The 17,665-nt window shown below is 32.6% G+C and overlaps 1 pseudogene; it reads right to left on the bottom strand.

Moving 5' to 3' along the window:
* Nucleotides 1-9,517: 9,517 nt before the first annotated feature.
* On the bottom strand, nt 9,518-13,903 carry LOC121223489 (L-type lectin-domain containing receptor kinase V.9-like; annotated as a pseudogene).
* Nucleotides 13,904-17,665: the final 3,762 nt, after the last annotated feature.

Here is a 17,665-nt window from a genome sequence, read left to right as displayed (position 1 = left end):
ATAGGGTTTTGTATAATATTTAAGAATCATAAGTAGCATAGTGTGGCTGTCCATGCAAATACCATTTAGGATTATATTTTGTAACTTAGCATTTTATCCAATTTTTTGCGATTCTCAAAATTTTGGAATTTTTATTTTCATTTTATAATTTTTTTTATTTTTAGAGTCTATTTTTTTATTATTGATTTTTAACTTTTAATAATTTTTAAAAATATTTACAATTTATTGTATTTTCTGGAACTTTTAAAATTTTTAACAATTTTAAAATTTTGAATAATTATTTTTTTGAATTTATTTATTTTTACATTTTAAATATTATATACTGTTTAATTTAATTTTTAAAATTCAACAGTTGAGATAAATCGGTGTTTTTCTATTGAAATATTTAAAGTGTAATTAGAAGAAGAATATTAATTTTTTTATATTTTTAAAATTTTAGTATTTTAGAATTTATAAATTCAAAATAGTAGTATTTGAAATTACTTTGTTTAGAAAAAAAAATTAGTTATAGCATTTTACAAATGAAAAAAAATAATTATAAAAGAATAATAATTATATTAAAAATAAATTACATATAAATATTAAATATGGATGTCATTGTATTTTTAAAAAAATTATTAATAGTTTTAATAAAATAAAATTTTAAAATATATATATTTGAATTAAATAAAAATGTTTTTTTTTTAAGTTTAGGTTTTGAAACCATTTGCTCTAAAAATAAAATTAGGAGAAATTTTGAAAACCACCTGATAGAATTTGAAGAAATGAAATTGATTTATTAAAATCCTCTCTTAAAAGTATTAACAAATTTTGAAATTTTTCAATATTTTTGCTCAAACAAGTAAATTTATTTAAAAAATTTTAAAAACTTTAATACAAATGAAATCCCTCTAATAAATTCTTCATCCAAACATATTTAAGCCCATTTTCAATTATGTTAAATTACTCCTAAAAGTATTTCATACCATAAAAAAATTGGGTAAACTATACCTTTAGTCATTAAATTATAGGTAAATTTTCATTTTGGTTATTTAACTAAAAAAATTATAATTTGGTCATTGATCTATTTAAAAGTTCTCATTTAAGTTATTGGTTGTTAAAACAACGCTATATAGTTTTTTTTTGTTCACATTACTTGCACCAATCAAAAACTCTATTTTTCCTTCTCTTATATAATTCAGTTTTTTCATTAAACAACTTTGCACATCACGAATCTAGTAACCAAAATTCAAACAATTTTTTTCTTTGATCTACAACACTAATTATTAGACTGACTTGGATCTAAAGTATGTTCTTTTACTCGCCGATAAGTGCTGATCTATTGTACCGATCAACAAATTGTTACTTGGAGCTCGTTGGTGGAACTTAAAAAAAAAACCTCAACATCCCAGTGTCTTAAACAAAAAATAATTTTGAATAGTTCAATGAGTTAAATAAAAACATTTGAATAATTTAATGATCAAATTGTAATTTTTTTAATTAAATAACAAAAACGAAAATTTATTTATAATTTAATGACTAATTGTATAATTTATCAAAACAAATTCTCTATGTTTGACTAATATTGGGTTGATTTTCTCCACTAATGTCCATGATGAAGACTAGGAAGACTTTGAAATATATTCACGTGTAACTCATATTAATAAAATTAAAAAGAGACGAAAAATTAAGTGAAAAGTTAAATTTAATAATTTTTTATAAAGATTGAGGCCATAACAAAACTTATGCCTCGTTTATATTTAGTAGAAGGAAATTGTTTTGCCTTTATGATAAGAAAAATAAATGGGCGAAGGTGACATCATTCATTACGTTTTGTTGCCAGCCGAATTCGTTGTCGTTTGAAGGTCGACTGGACAGAAGATGCATCACTCACGTATGACCCCAATCTCCACCCCTACGCGCATTCCTTTGGAAAATGAAAAGGTTATTGAGAAATTGCTTAGAAACGACCTTTATTCTTCCCTGGAAATTTTTTAACTTTAATAAACTTAATGCCACATTATATATTCTAATTGAACTAAATTTTTAATACCATCACAGCAATTGAACTAAATCGAGTAATAGAATGATAATTTAAATATCAAAATGATACGAAAAAACAATTAAGTAATAAACTTAAAAACAGATACTAAATTTTTTTTTAATAAATCTTTGTGACGGAGAAAAGAAATCACTAATAAAAAAAAGCTTAATGGTTAATTGAAGAAGTAAAATAAAGATATTATTTTATGTTTATGACCTAATAATATATTTTAAAGGTTTATTTTATGAATATGTTTTTAAATTATATTTTATTTTATTTTTTAAAATGTAACAAGTAAAATACAATTATAATAATTAATAACATGAAACATCATAACTAAGCAAAAAAAAGAATAATATACCAAATATCCAAGAAATGTTGGGCCAAAATCGTTGCCCTCTTTTTAACAAATTTAAAAAATATTTCAGACATCTCTTTTAAGTGATTTTACTCTTTTGGTTGGTTGGAGGAGGTGACTGGTTTGTTCTTAATGGTGTTCACACTTTGGAGTAAACTATATGTAACGAAAATAAATATTAAGTAATGAACCGTTATACAAAATTCTTTATGTACTAAACTGAAAAATTGGTAGATTTTAGGGGGCACTTTGTGCATTAAGCATTTTTTTTTGAAAAAATGAAAATTACTCGTAAAAGAATGATTGGCCGCCATAAGTATAATTCATATGAGATATTTAATTCAGGTAGCAATTAAAGATTTGATTGGTGAACTTGAAAATGCTAATTAATATGGTAAACAGGTTTGCCAATCTAATGCTAATTAAATAGGGTGATGCACATTTGAAGCTGCAACAATTGTTGATCTTACTACACAATTTTTCTAACAACACTCAATTAAGGTAAATCTAAGGGAAAACAAGTCTAAAAGGGAACCAAATTTGTTCCTAATTTGGGTTCACTTTTTTTTTATGTGCCATTTATTATTATTATTTTTAAGAAATCGTTAACTATTTCTGATTATTATTTAAATTTCACAATACTTATTTTACCATTTTATTTAGCTCAACAAACCTATTTTATCTATATTCACCTAAAGAATCAGAAATATAAAGTTATATTTTCATACTATTTATTTCCCTACATCTTTTATAGGAGTTGTTTTTATATATGATATAAATCTACATATAAAATAAATTTAATTTTCGATTTTTGTAAATTTTAAATAAAAATATTGAATTTAAAAAATAGGGTTTAATATTTTAAAAAATAAGGTTGAAGTAAAAAAAATAGTTTCATTTAAAATATAAACATGACTTGAATAATTTTTACTGGCAAGTTGGACTTTAGCAAGCATGAGTTCTGCTAACATTATACATATGCTTGAACTGACCCTACTTTTTGCACATCTACCTGAAACTAGTGTTGATTAAAGACTTTATATCAAGTCCTTTTATCACTTGAACAATAATTGTCTGACTTGTTTTTTTTTTTTGCCCACTCGTGGAGTTATATCTCAAAGTTAAAATTCAATGTTATAATTAATTTGGAAATAAACCTATTTAAGAGTGGGTCTATTCACCCAACCTCAAATGTCCACTCTAAATATAAGAGGATTTGAATAAAAGTACAAGACTAGGAAAATTCTAATACATCAATAAAGCACTTAAGTCTTGACTGATTAAACATCAAGTCTTTAGTGCTTAGACAACCTTAGTCCTAATAGGTGTTAATGTTTAAAATTCTAATAAAAAATAAGATTATTAAATATTAAATAAAAAGATTTTTTTTAAAATAATATGGACCTTATAAAAAATAATAAAATGGGAAAACTTAAAATAAATTTAATTTAGCCATTTATAAATGTGGATGGGTTTGAACAAAATTTGAAACCTATATTTTGGACCAAATCGAGCTTGAGTAAACAAAAAATGTGCTATTATCACATATAGACTCAACCTGGCTCAGCTCGTAAAATCTTTGCTTATATAAGGGTGAGAGTTTGACCGAATCTAGTCGAATCAAATAAAAAAAAATCAGGGAAGAATGAAGGTGGTTTCTAAGCAATTTCTCTATAACCTTTTCATTTTCCAAATGAATGCGCGTAGTTGTGGAAATTGGGAGTTCATAAATGAGTGATGCATGTGAATCCAAGAAGGTGGGTGTCGATAAAATGGAGCCTACAATAATTGCAAGTGTTCTTAAGTTTGTGTTTTACTTGCTTTCTTTTACTATCTTCTCACTATCTTCTTTGTATCTCTCATCATGTCTAGCAAATGCTTCTTCCACTTTCTCTTTTTGTTTTCCTAAATCAGATGGATCAACATCGTAAAAAATTGGAAACACTATATGGCAGAATTCTTATCCATTGTACTTATCCATTGTATGCAGAATTCTTAAGAGTAATAGAATTCTTTGAGCATTTACTCAAACACTTTGTGTGCATTCTTTATTTAGCTTTCTGTTGTTCATTGGTAGCTTCTTTTGGCACAATCGCTTCCGCTATACAAATTGGTACCTTGGAGGAGTTCTAAAAGAATCCTCACTTTTGGGCGTAAAGGCTGACTTAGGCGAGTTTAGAGTAAACGAATCGCCTAAGGCTGCACGGATTGCGAGATAAAAGGTCTAGCCCCATGATAGTTGGTGTCAGAGCTTTTGGGTTGAAGGCACTGTTGGGATGTCAAAAAAATTTGTTAGTCAGAGTGAGCCAATAGAGACCCGTAAGAGGGCCAGAAAAGACAATCGCTCGAGGGACATGCTGACAGCTTTGGAAAATCAAGTGGTTAATCTCGAGGAATCTGTAGGGAACATGAAAGAGACGTTTGAATTGGTCGAGGAACGCAAGGATGGGTTTGACTCAATGGAAGTGCAATTCAGAGATTTTGTGTTGGATTCTCTCGATGCCAATGCGAAAAAGATGAAGGAATTACTCGAGTCCACTACGAAAAAGCTGGTAGAGAGGGATGAGAATCTCGAGGATATGTTGTTAGCCATGAAGAAAGAAATGAAGGAGCTCAAAGGGGAGCTCACGATTTACAAAGCCGCTTTGAGTAATGGGATGTTGTCTTCAAGGCCGAAGCAACAAGCAATGGATGTTCCCAAACCGGAGAAGTTTAAAGGTGCATGATCTGCAAAGGATGTGGACAATTTCTTGTAGAAAATGGAGGGCATCGAGGATGATGCCATTAAGGTAAACACTACTTCAATCTATTTTATTGATGTAGCTCTCTTGTGGTGGCGTCGTAGGTCCACGAATGATAAATGTGGTGGAAACGTAATTGGGACTTAGGAGGAGTTTCAAAGAGAGTTGAAAAAGTAGTTTTACCCTCAGTATGCCGAGAAGGACGCTTGGGCAAAGTTACGTTGTCTCACGTAACAAGGCACTATTTGGGAGTATGTTCGGGCATTTAGCGAGTTGATGCTTCAAATTTCTGACTTGAGCGAGAAAGAAGCGTTCTATTGGTTCGAGGATGGGTTAAAGCCGTGGGCAAAACATGAGTTATGTAGGCAAGGAATCACCAAACTTACTGTAGCCATGGCCGAAACAGAGTCCTTTATTGAGCTTAGTCTAACGAAAGAAAAGTTCGAGTCGTCTAATCCTAATGGAAAGGGCAATGGTGAGAGAAACCATGAAAAATATGAAGAGGGACATAGCGATGATGGTAACAGTACCGATAGCACAAGTGGCAATGGGAAACCACAAGATGCGAAGAGAGGATCTAACAACCCGAGGGACAAGGGAAAAAGAATAAAATGCTTCGTTTGTCAAGGACCACACATGGCGCGAAAATGTCTGAATAAATTGATGATTTTCGCCAAGAAGAAAGATAAGCCGAAGGAAGAGGCAAAGCCTATTGAAGGGAAGACATCGAGGGTCAATTCGATGGTGCTCATTCCTAAGAAGAGGAATGGTGGAAAAGGGTTTATGTTTGTGGACATTAACATTGCGAGTCAGAAGCGGAGTGCTCTTATTGATACGGGAGTATTGGACTTATTCATATCAGAAAAGGCTGCGAAGAAGCTTGGTCTGTTTATTAGAAAATCGAATAAGAAAATAAACGTAGCAACTTTCGAGAAAGCTCCAACTGTGGGAGTAGTTCGTGATATGGAACTACAAATCGGCGAATGGAAGAGCAAGGAAAAATTCAAGGTAATCCAATTAGATGATTATGATTTTGTGCTTGGCTTAAACTTCCTTGATAGGATTCAGGCAACTTTGTAACCATGGGCCGATCAAATCCATATTGCCACCGGTCTGTCAACAAAAATTATTATGCTGGTGCATCGGGATATGAAGGTTGGGACCAAGGTGTTATCGTCAATCCAACTAGTCGAAGATGTTTTGTATAGGAGAAACATTAACTCATTAGAATGGAATGCTACGAAAGCCCCTTCGGAAGTGTTAGTGGCGCAAGAGACCGATATGAAGCCTGCAGATTCGACTGTGGAGCCGACACCTGTGGGAAAGGTGGGTTGTGCATCGGGCTTCGAGGGAAAAGGAGCGATGCAAAGACAGTCGAGACGAGTAAATGCTGCGAGTAAGGTACATTGCAAACACTCGGATAGTGTTTTAAATTTTGACTTATGAGGTTGGCAAGATCGTAGGGGCCCTTTCAAAGTTCATAAGCAAGGAGGCAAAGGGACTATGGGTGGTACGAAGCCAAGATGCGAGAATCTAAGAGATTCTAGTAAGAACAAGTCAAAATTGAGGCAAGTTAGAGCGGAGACTTCTTACCAACGGAATGTACCAACGAGTGCAACGGTTCAAGCTAAGAGACGAGGAAAGTCGAGGTAAAGATTTCGAAGCAAGGGAGAAACCGATCACAAGACAAGTCGGGAAAAAGCTAAGGCAAAGAGAAAGTTCCAAGGTGAATCAAGTCAGTGTCATTCAGAAGTCGCAACGAGGGCGTTGTGAGAATGGGTGGGGGAGAATGTCACGGGCCAAAGTGCAAAGCCCGTGACCATGGCACAAGATGCGCCCTATGGAGGTCCATCGATTAGATGGGGAACATTTAGCCCACGAGAACTGGCCCAATTTAAGGAATTGTTGGAGAAGCCTGTCAGATTGAAGCCTGGTTGGCCCGATAATGAAGACATGACAACTTAGGCTAATTTTGGTAACTAATCTTAGAAGATAGAGGGAATCATATCTTGTAAAGATTAGATTAGATTTGGTATGACATATCTTGTAAATCCCTAAAATCAAGGGATATGGCTAATCTCGTCCGTCGATGTAAATGTATTTTGACCGTCAGTTTTGGGGGAGCTCAACTATAAATAGAGAGCCTCCCCATCATTTGTACTCATCCATTGTAAGCTGAATTCTTAAGAGTAATAGAATTCTTTGAGCACTTACTCAAACACTTTGTGTGCATTCTTTCATTAGCTTTCTGTTGTTCATTGGTAGCTTCTTTTTGCACAATCGTTTCCGCTATACAAATTGGTGCCTTGGAGGAGTTCTTAAAGAATCCTAACTTTTGGGTGTAAAGGCTGACTTAGGTGAGTTTGGAGCAAACGGATCACCTAAGGCCGCACGGATTGCGAGACGAAAGGTCTAGCCCCGTGACACAAGCACCAACTTCAAAAGGCATAAGTTTGTGAAAAAACGATTACCGAACACCATGATTGCTAAATTGCTGTAAAGAGTTCTGCCGCGATCTCTTTGCCGGCCTCCAGCTTTGGATCATCCCTGAAAGTGACGATCCCACTCCTACTTAAAGCATCATAGAGATGATCGGTAAAGTTGTTGCGAGTATCTTCACCTCTAAAACTCAAGAAAACATCATATTTCTTTCTAGAATTGGACGAAGAAGTTGAAGGTGATGACGACATGAGGATGAACTAAAAAAAAAATTATGTGGATGTAGTGTTGAAAATAAGAAAATTGATCGCTTAATATGTCTGAAAGAAACTAGAACAGATCAAATTTCCAGGGAAGAATAAAGGTGGTTTCTAAGCAATTTCTCTATAACCTTTTCATTTTCCAAATGAACGCGCGTAGTTGTGGAAATTGAGGGTCATAAATGAGTGATGCATGTGAATCCAAGAAGGTGGGTGTTGATAAAATGGAGCCTACAATAATTGCAAGTGTTGTTTGATTTTTTTGTCAAATCATTTTATTTGAAAATTCATGTTTATTCACTTTGCTGATGTGGCATACATGTGGATTGCCATGCAGATGACATGTCAGTAATTCATTAATTTTTTAATATTTTAAAAAATATATTTTTTTAATATTTTTAAAATTTAAAATTATTTTTTAATTTTTAAAATTTTAAAAAATTAATTAAATGATGATATGTCATCCATGTGACAATCTACATGTATGTTATATCAACAAACTTAAGAAAAAAAATTAACTTTTCCATCAAATTTTGGGTGATTTGATAGAAAACACAAGTTGAAAAACTAAAAAGACAAAAATAATTAAATAAATGACTAAAATAAATTTGTTTTATAAAATTTGATGGTTAAATAAATCATTCGACCTGGAGATCTAGCAAGGAGAGATCAACCCATAAACTGGATAAGGACTAAACCTTGCATGGTTTTTTGTTTTTTTATTTTTTATTTATATTTTATTTTCTTTTTGGATGGCACCGACCTCTTAAAATGGAAATTTTCCTTTTATGGCCCTTAAAATTTTAAAGTTGTAATGATAAAATTACACTTTGGCTCCCCTAAAAATGATAAAATTTTGATTTAATCCTTTAAAAATTATAAATATATAAACTATTAAAATGATAAAATTGCATTTTTACTATAATAAAAAATATAATTTAATTTCGACCCCCCTCAAAAATTTCCTTACTTCGCCCCTGCGTATATTAGGGCTTGGGGTAGGGAGTTAGAAGATCGTCTTATTCATTTCTTTCTCGACTACGCATGGATGCAACGACAGAGCCATGTAGAGGCCCATGGGCCATAGCCCTCCAAAATTTAATTTTTTTAAAAATTTAGTCCTTTGTAAATGTACTATGAGCCTCCCAAAAATATAAGTAGGTCCCCTAAGACTTAAGATTTTTGTAATTTCCACCTTTATATATATTATAGCCCTTCTAAAAATATGAGTAGGTCCCTCCAATGTTTTTATAGTATTAAAAATAATATTAAAAAAATTATTCTTGATATCACAGAAAAAGATTGATCTATATCGCTCATATATTAACTTATCTCAAATTGAGAAAATTTTCTTGATATCACAGAAAACACAACCGCTGAAAATCTTGATCACATCAACCAAAATCATATCTCTAAACCCTACTATTAGACATGAACAAAAAATGAATCTTTTATTTTTTATTTTATATTGGATATGGATGTGACGTCTCTCACATGAAAAAGATCTTCCAATTAATTAAAAGAGCATACTCTTTACATTCATATTTGAATAAGTGTTAAAAATAAATGTCTAAACATAAATACTTTAAAAAAATATAAACGGAAGAGTTGGAAAAATGTTATTTGTACTTCAAGCCATGAAATTTAAATGGTACTTTTATTAGAAGAAATTAAACCTATTTGAGTATTGTAAATTAGGACTTATATTTAATATTCCAAATATATAAAAATAATTTTGATGGATTAAATTGAACACATGAGTTGATCTCAAATAAAAATGAAATAGTTTTTAACTTGGCCCAAATTATGATCTTATTCTCGTTAAAGGATTTTTCACTTTATTATTACCTGCTTTGTCACGAAACTATCCATTTTTCTTCACATCTCTATCTCAAATTGATTATATTTACTTTAACCTGTCGACGATGTCTACCTTGAAAAATAGATCCATTAAGACTGGCTTGTTCAGATTTTCCACAATAGATAAATGCTCCACAACGGATTTTCTCGTCATAGCATGAAACATCATTTTTGACAAAAATGCAGCAACAAGCATCTCCAATCCATTCACTATCTTTCCGAAGGTTGATAGGTAGCGGTATCGTAATCGAAGAGTCACTTTTTTTATCCTGCAGGGAATTCTCGAGCTTTGATAACAGATCTCAAGTCATCGGGCAGTGAAGCAGCACCGTCCAAATACGATATAATGCTGGACATGTTAGGCCTAGCCACTGCCACCGGGTGTGAGCAAAGCAACCCAAGCTTCAACACCAACTCCGCTTGTTGACCCACAAAACTCTTCTCCAACCTCTTATCAGTAGTCGTCAAAACGTCTCCTTTATCCCAGCAACCCGTTATCCAGTCAGCAAGAAATGCTTCCTCTGGTGGCGTTCGTGGTTCGATCGACTTTCTACCACATGCAACTTCAAGCATGAATATTCCAAATGCATATATATCAGTGCTTGTGTTTGCTTTCCCGGTTCTTGCGAGCTCAGGAGGCATGTAACTAGAGGTGATCATGGGTTGGGTAATCCGGCCCGGCCCGACGGCCCGCCCAAAAAATAGGAGGGTTCGGGATAAAATATAAGCCCGAAATATGAGTTTGGGCAAAAATATATATATTAAATATATTAAATATATATTTTTTATTTTTAATCAAATATGTATTTTTTTATTTTTCATCAAATATATATTTTATATATATTAAAAATATATTTTGGGACGGGCCGGGCTCGGGCTTAGGAATTTTCTTTCGGGAAGGCTTGGACAAATTTTTAGGCCCATATTTCGGGTCGGGCCAGGCCCGGCCTAGACGGACCTAAAATTTTGTCTGGGCCCGGCCCGGCCATGTAACCAAGCGTGACTACCAAAACCAGATTTGGGGGGTGTTTTGAAGTGCAACCGCACAGGGCCCAAGATTAAAAAGGGCACAAAAAAGTATTTTTTTCAGTTTTTAATGTGAAAAAAAATTAGAATAAAATAAATTAAATAAATGTTTAGGACTTTTAATTCTTAACTATAAATATTTCATCATCAACTCCTTTGCTTCTCCAAAGCTCCTCTAATTCTCAAATTTCAACTCGTACCATTAAAGTTAAAAATGAACTTTAATTTTTCTCAAAAAAATCAATTGTTACTAGCATTCAACCTTCTTTATTTTCTCATAACCATGGCAATGGGAGAAATTTTCTACAAATTAAATAGGACCAAATTTGATTTGAGTAATATATCATTCATATGTCATTAGCATCAATAAATTGAAGTTATTAATTTTTATTTTATATTTGAGAGATTGAGAACCTCTCATCCGAGGTCTGTCGAATCTACCATTGTTGTAGGTATAATTCTACCTCCTTTCTCTTCTTTCTTGTAATCTTTTCATTCTTAATTTGATGACATTTTTGGGTTTTAACTAATAAAGTCATTAATTCATCATTATAATTAGCTTCTCCCCCTAATTCATTCTTTGATTAATCATAGTACAGTATACTACTACATTATATTTAGCTTCTCCCCCTAATTTTAATTGTTTTTGTTACTCATTTAATTTTTTAGTTGCATTTTTCTCAAAAATAATTGGATATTGTTAATTACAGTGTCTATTTGTAATTGATTTTTATAATTATATTTATAGAATTTCAGTGACTTGATTTGACTTTTGAAATTAACAAATGTAAAAGCAAATATTCAACTTGAAATTCTTGTATCAGGTGCTATTGTTATATTTTCTTGTGTTACTTGAGTATCTAATTTATCTTTTATATATAATGTTTCCTAAAAAGTATTTATCTAAAGTGAAAAAAGGAAAAAGAGAAAACATACTAAAGAGTTAAAAAAATCACAACAATATGCTATTGATAATTTTTTTTAAAGTAGTTTTTAATAAAAATTAGGATCAATTAAATGAAAGTTTGCATAATGATGTCAATGAGAATGATAAAATTAATGACCCAAATGAACCTAATGATGTGTCAAATGTATCCAATATTGAAAATCTTATTCTTAATGAAGAACAAACAATTCCTCCTAATATTGGCATTGTTGAAGAACAAATAATTCCTTCTTTGGATATTTATGATCCTAGAAATTGGGTTAATCTTGATAACAAAACAAGAGACATTTTAGTTGAAAATGAGTCTACAAGAGAAATGAATTTTCTGGTCATTAATGTCACAAGAACGGTTGAATGGTCTGGCAATTTTATCAATCGAGAAGGATTTTTTTGGAAAACATTGATGTTGATGTTATCATTAATAATTTTGTATCTCAGAATGCTCATAGAACCCTTTTTTTAATGATTTTTTTTGTGTTTTTGTAGTTAATAACATAAGAGTAGATTGAACGAATTTTTTTAATTTTGTTAGAAAAATATTTTATTTGCTTAATGTCATAAAAGGTATTATTTAATGCAATTACTAGTATATGGTTTTATTTTTATTTTATAATTTTTTAAAAAGGCCTGATTTATTGTTTCGCCTAGGCCCTATAAATGTCAAGAACGGATCTAGTACCTATTACATGCGAGGTTTGAGAATCATTTCCAAGGTCGCATAGTTTTGCCAGCCCGAAATCTCCTAGTCGAGCGTTCATGTCACTGTCAGCACATTGGCAGGCTTGATATCTCTGTGAATGATGACTTGCACCCATTGTTGGTGCAGATAGAACAACGCGAACGCTACGTCCTTGATGCTATTAAACCTTTGTGTACCTTTGTGTCCACTTAAGGTTCTTATTAGGTTGGTGGTAAAGAAACTTGTCAAGACTTCCATTAGGCATGTAGTCATAAACCAAAAGCAAGTCGTGCTTGTGCCTGCAATAACCGAGAAGTCTAACCAAATTCGGATGCCTGAGGCGACGATGGTTGCAATCTCAGCCACGAATTCTCTCATACCTTGCCTTGAATCATGAGAGATCCTTTTGACGGTAATTTGTATGTTGGAAGATGGTAAAACACCCTTATGCACCTTACCAAATCCACCTCTCCCTAGAACTTCCTTTTCTTTAAACCTCTTTGTTGCTTTGAATAGATCTTTATAAGAGAATCTATGAGGCCCGTCCTGAACCTCCTAATCCTCGAGAATCCCCATGAATCTCTTCTTCCTTGAGATCAACACAAATATGAAAACCAATACGAGGACTAAAGTGAGACCTGTGAAAAAAAGGGCGATAGCCAAAATCTTCTTCAATTGCTTGATTCCTCGATTATTATCATTAACAAATCGTGAAACTTTTGGTAGGTGAGACAAGTCTAGCTCCTCAGCTGAGCCATTCATCTTGAAACTCCATGCCAATATGTAGTGTGATGATAAAACAGAACCTTTGGAAGATGAGAAACCTACATACATAGAGTCATAAATATATGGAGACAAATCCAGATTCAAGGATAAAAGTGGGGTTTTTGGCTTTGCTATATTGATTGGATACAACGTAACATTGAGTCATTTTTTTGTCCCATTGAACTTAACCCAAATTTGCAGTGGATCCTCTCTTATAAGGCTGACATTTATGAACTTTTTCTCATCAGTGAAATACCTTTCAGGAGCAGATACCATTGAGTTTTGGCCATTGATATCGATGCCAACATGATTGTCGTTTATGTCATCGAATTCGCTGCTCATAAGTATGTCCAGCTCGACCCCCACAATATGATTTGAGTTGTTACCGTTGTTTGATTGATTGAAAAGACAAAGATACTGGCTGGGAAGAGCTCCGGGAATTCCATTGTTAGGCGAGACTACAAAGGCTAATCCATGGCCAGACAAAGTAGGGTATTCCGATACAATTGCAAAAATGGATGTAGTGGAAAAAGAGAAAACACTACCATTTGTGGAGTTCTTGGATTGGATTGGATTCTTGTAGAAGATGTGACCTTCTGTTTACCTTGTAAAATTAGTCAGTTTAAAGAGCCCACTTGAACCTACGCCTGCAACTCCATCAACATTCAAGTAACCATTGAAACTGAACTGACCCTGATTGATATCTGAAGATACAAGGTTCAAGAGGAAAAGCAACACAAGCATGATCAAACAGGACATTATTACACACACAAGAAAAAGGAAATACAATAGAAGTAATAGTACATGGATGGTTAAGTACTTTACCACAATTAATGCTTCTTCCCCGATTGGCCCATCATAAAATTGAAAATTTTTTGCATCCATTTTGGTTGCGACCCTTCTTCATCTGTTTCCTCGTAGATCTTACATTTTCGGTTTGATGTGAGAAGTGCTACCTATTGATCCATGGTTGTGAGCAGAGTGTTGGTGGATGTGTTCAAATTTTCGAGAAGATTGAGTGGTATGGCACTGCAACTCTTTTATTTCTTCCAAATCTTTCTCATACATTATTCTAACACCACACTTCTTCACCTTAGCATTGGGTTTAATGGATGTAAGAAAGACACCTCAAGCTCACAGTCACCGTATTTATCCTCCAATGAAAATGGAAATAGTTTATCACGCGACCAATAATGAAAGTAGGTGTGTTAATGCACCATACGTATGGATGGTGGTAAGCCGACTGGAGAATTTAGCTTGTCTCACCCAGTCCACATTGTACCACTTAATTAGCATTTCGTGTTAAAAAATCCATAATTTGACTTTAAAAAAAATGTTGAGGGCTAAAAAGAAAATAATAAGGGTCATATAGTCAAATTTTATAAACGTTAAGAAACTTTTTTGTCATTAAACCTAATGATAGGTGCTAAAAGTAACATGTTTTAATCCCGTTCTTAATACATTTTTGGATGATTATTCAATGAAAAATGATGAATTTTATGCTCCTAATGCTTTAAATTCATGTTTTTATACTTAATAGAGCATTTGGGAGCAAAAGGAGCGTAAATTGGAAAATCGCAGTAAGTTTCAAGAGTCATACGAGCTAGACACACAGTTGTGTGAGACACATGGTCGTGTGAGCCACACGGGCTGCCACACAACCAATTGCCAAACAATGTTGAAATCACGAATTGCTCCAAACTTGAGGGAAAACGCGTTTTTTAGGTTTGTCGGGCATTTTAAGACCTATATATGACAAAAATAAGATAGGAGAAAGCCGTCATAGAATACTCAAGAAAACAACTCGAAAAACACCATTGAAGCTAACTCTAAAGCAGATTTCTATCAAGATTGAAGATCTCTTTTTGATTTCTTTGAAGTTTATTATAAGTTTCTTTGTTTATTGTGGTTATACTATCTTCTGAATGTTTTTATTTGCAATTATGAACTAATTTTCTAAATACCTAGAGGAGATGAACCCTATGATAAATTCTATCTTTTGATTTCTGTTTTATGCAATAAATACTTGAATCTTGTTCTCAATTAATTACTTTACAACTACACCACCTAATTTAGAAGGTTTTATTGACATTACAATTAAATTACTATTTGAATTACATTTTACAAACAACAAATTCAAAAAGTTGGTTTAAAATAGTATAAATTGCATTACATTACATTACATGTAAAAAGAAACTAATTATATAATATCATAATCTATTTCTCGAAATCCTAATTCCCTAAATTCATTGAGCCTATAAATGCTAAAGTGTCCACTTCCATTTCAACTTGACTTCTGTTGGTCCCTCACTTGTATGATCCTTTGAGCCAGCCATGCTTCTATTGGTCTAGGGACAAACATAAAACACCAAGATTATTTTTGTTTCATTTAGATCATTTATATCACTAGTATATTAACTTACTTCAAATTGAGAAATTTTTATTGATATAGGAAACACAATCGTTGAAAATCTAGTTCATGTCGACCAAAAATCGTAAATACTTAATAAAAATTATATAACGAAGAGTTGGAATAATATTATTTGTAATTCAAGTCACGAATTTTAAATGGTACTTTTATTAGAAGGAATTAAACTTATTTAAATACTATTAAGGACTATATTTAATCTTCCAAATTTATATATAAAAAATTGACTAATTAAATGGAACACATAAGTTAATCTTAAATAAAAATGGAATGATTTTTAAGGTAGCCCAAATTATAATTCAATCCTAGGATTTTCACCTTATTATTACCTGCTTTGTCACCGAAGCATTTGGGATATGTACTGTACAAGCCCAAATTTGCCCGGGGCCCAATTAAACCCAAATCCCAAAACCTAGCCCAATACCCAACTAAACCCTACAGCAGCCCAACACCAAATAAAAACAGAAAAAGAAACCCTAGTCTCTGCCTCTAGCGCCGCGCCCCTAACCTCAGCCACCTACCCTCTGCTCCACCTGCTCTCTGTCACCACCACCGCAGCACGTCTCCAACCTGCAAACAATAAAAGCAGAAACAGACAACACAAGAAGAGGGAGCAAAATATTTTTCCTTTTTTTTCGGTTATAAAGCCGAAACGGATTGTAAAGAAAGGGGGATTTTCGTTTTTTATTTCGGTATAAAGAAACCGATTGCAAACCATTGTAAAGGGGGGATGATACAAAAAAATCAGAAATAAAAGAAAAGAAACTTTGAAGTTTTCTTAATATTTGTTCACTGCTATTTTTTTCTTTGTTCTTTTTTTTGGCTTTTGTTTTTATATACTAAAATAAAACAAAAAGAAAGGGGAAGAGGAACTCACTGGAGTCGTTCCGTGTCCTTGTCGTCGGAGGCTTCATCTCCGGTGACAGAATCGGTCGTTGAGAAGGCTGGTGGTCCTTTTTCTTTTGCTTTTTTGGGCGTTTTAAGGCCAGATTTGGGCTTAGCGGGGGCGAGATCTAAAAAAAACACCATTTTTTAAATTTGCCGCCCTCCATGCGCGGCGGAGCCGGCGCCGGCGCTGGCGTCCGGGGTCCGGAACGGTGACTACCGGTCGGAGCTAGGACCGGGGGAGAGGGGTTGAGAGAAAATCTCTCTGTTTTTTTTTTGGAAGGGATGAAAGTGATTTTTTTAAAAATAAATTTTTGTATTTAAAGAAGAATGAAACGGCGCCGTTTTGCTGTTCAAGGTCAGGGACCAAAACGACACCGTTTTGGCCCTGACCTGCACGGTGACTCGCCCCTGAGGGGAGGATCCGTGTGTTTTCTTTGAAAGGGCTATTTGCGCGTGCGGTCCCTCCACGTTTGCAGCACGTTGCAATTTACCCCTCTTTCGTTCTTTTCTTTATTTTTAATTTAGCCGTATAATTTTATCGTTGTTTCATTTTAGTCCCGCGTAAAGTGTTGGGTCGGGAAGGATGGGATATTTCCTTTTTTGGTCCCCCTTATTTTACGCGTATCCCAAATTAATCTTTTGCTTTATTTTATTCTGATTTCTCCCCTGGGATTTTGTTTTGTTTTCAATCTAATCCCGTTATTATTATTATTATTATTAAGCTTATTATTATTATTATTATTATTCTTGTTATTGCATTTATTATTATTACTTTCGTTATTATTATTTATCCACTTATACCATTTTTAGATTTTGTTATATATATTCATACTAACATATATATATACATTTTTAATTTTTATATATGTACGTACTTATATTTTTATATACTTTAATATATATATACTTATATATTATTTGTACTTTATACTTTATATATGTATACCCACATATTTTAAATATACATATATTTTTTTAAGCTTTATAATTTATATATATACATAGATATGCATATTTTTTTTATATGTACATACATTCATATATTTTATAATTTATAATTTAAGTACATAGATATACATACATAAATATTGTATTTTTTTAATTCATATTGTTATCGATTTTTTTATTTTATATTTATTTATGTGCTTATCATTATTTTTATGAAATGCTTTAGTTCTTTTTATTTACTCACTTATATCTTTAAATTTCAAACCTGGTTGTATATGTATATATGTACATGCATATTTTATGT

This window comes from Gossypium hirsutum, chromosome D11 (assembly GCF_007990345.1).
Source record: "Gossypium hirsutum isolate 1008001.06 chromosome D11, Gossypium_hirsutum_v2.1, whole genome shotgun sequence".
In the NCBI taxonomy this organism is placed as follows: Eukaryota; Viridiplantae; Streptophyta; class Magnoliopsida; order Malvales; family Malvaceae; genus Gossypium; species Gossypium hirsutum.
Note: the sequence above shows the minus strand (reverse complement) of the source record. Positions and strands in the feature narration are given on the sequence as shown.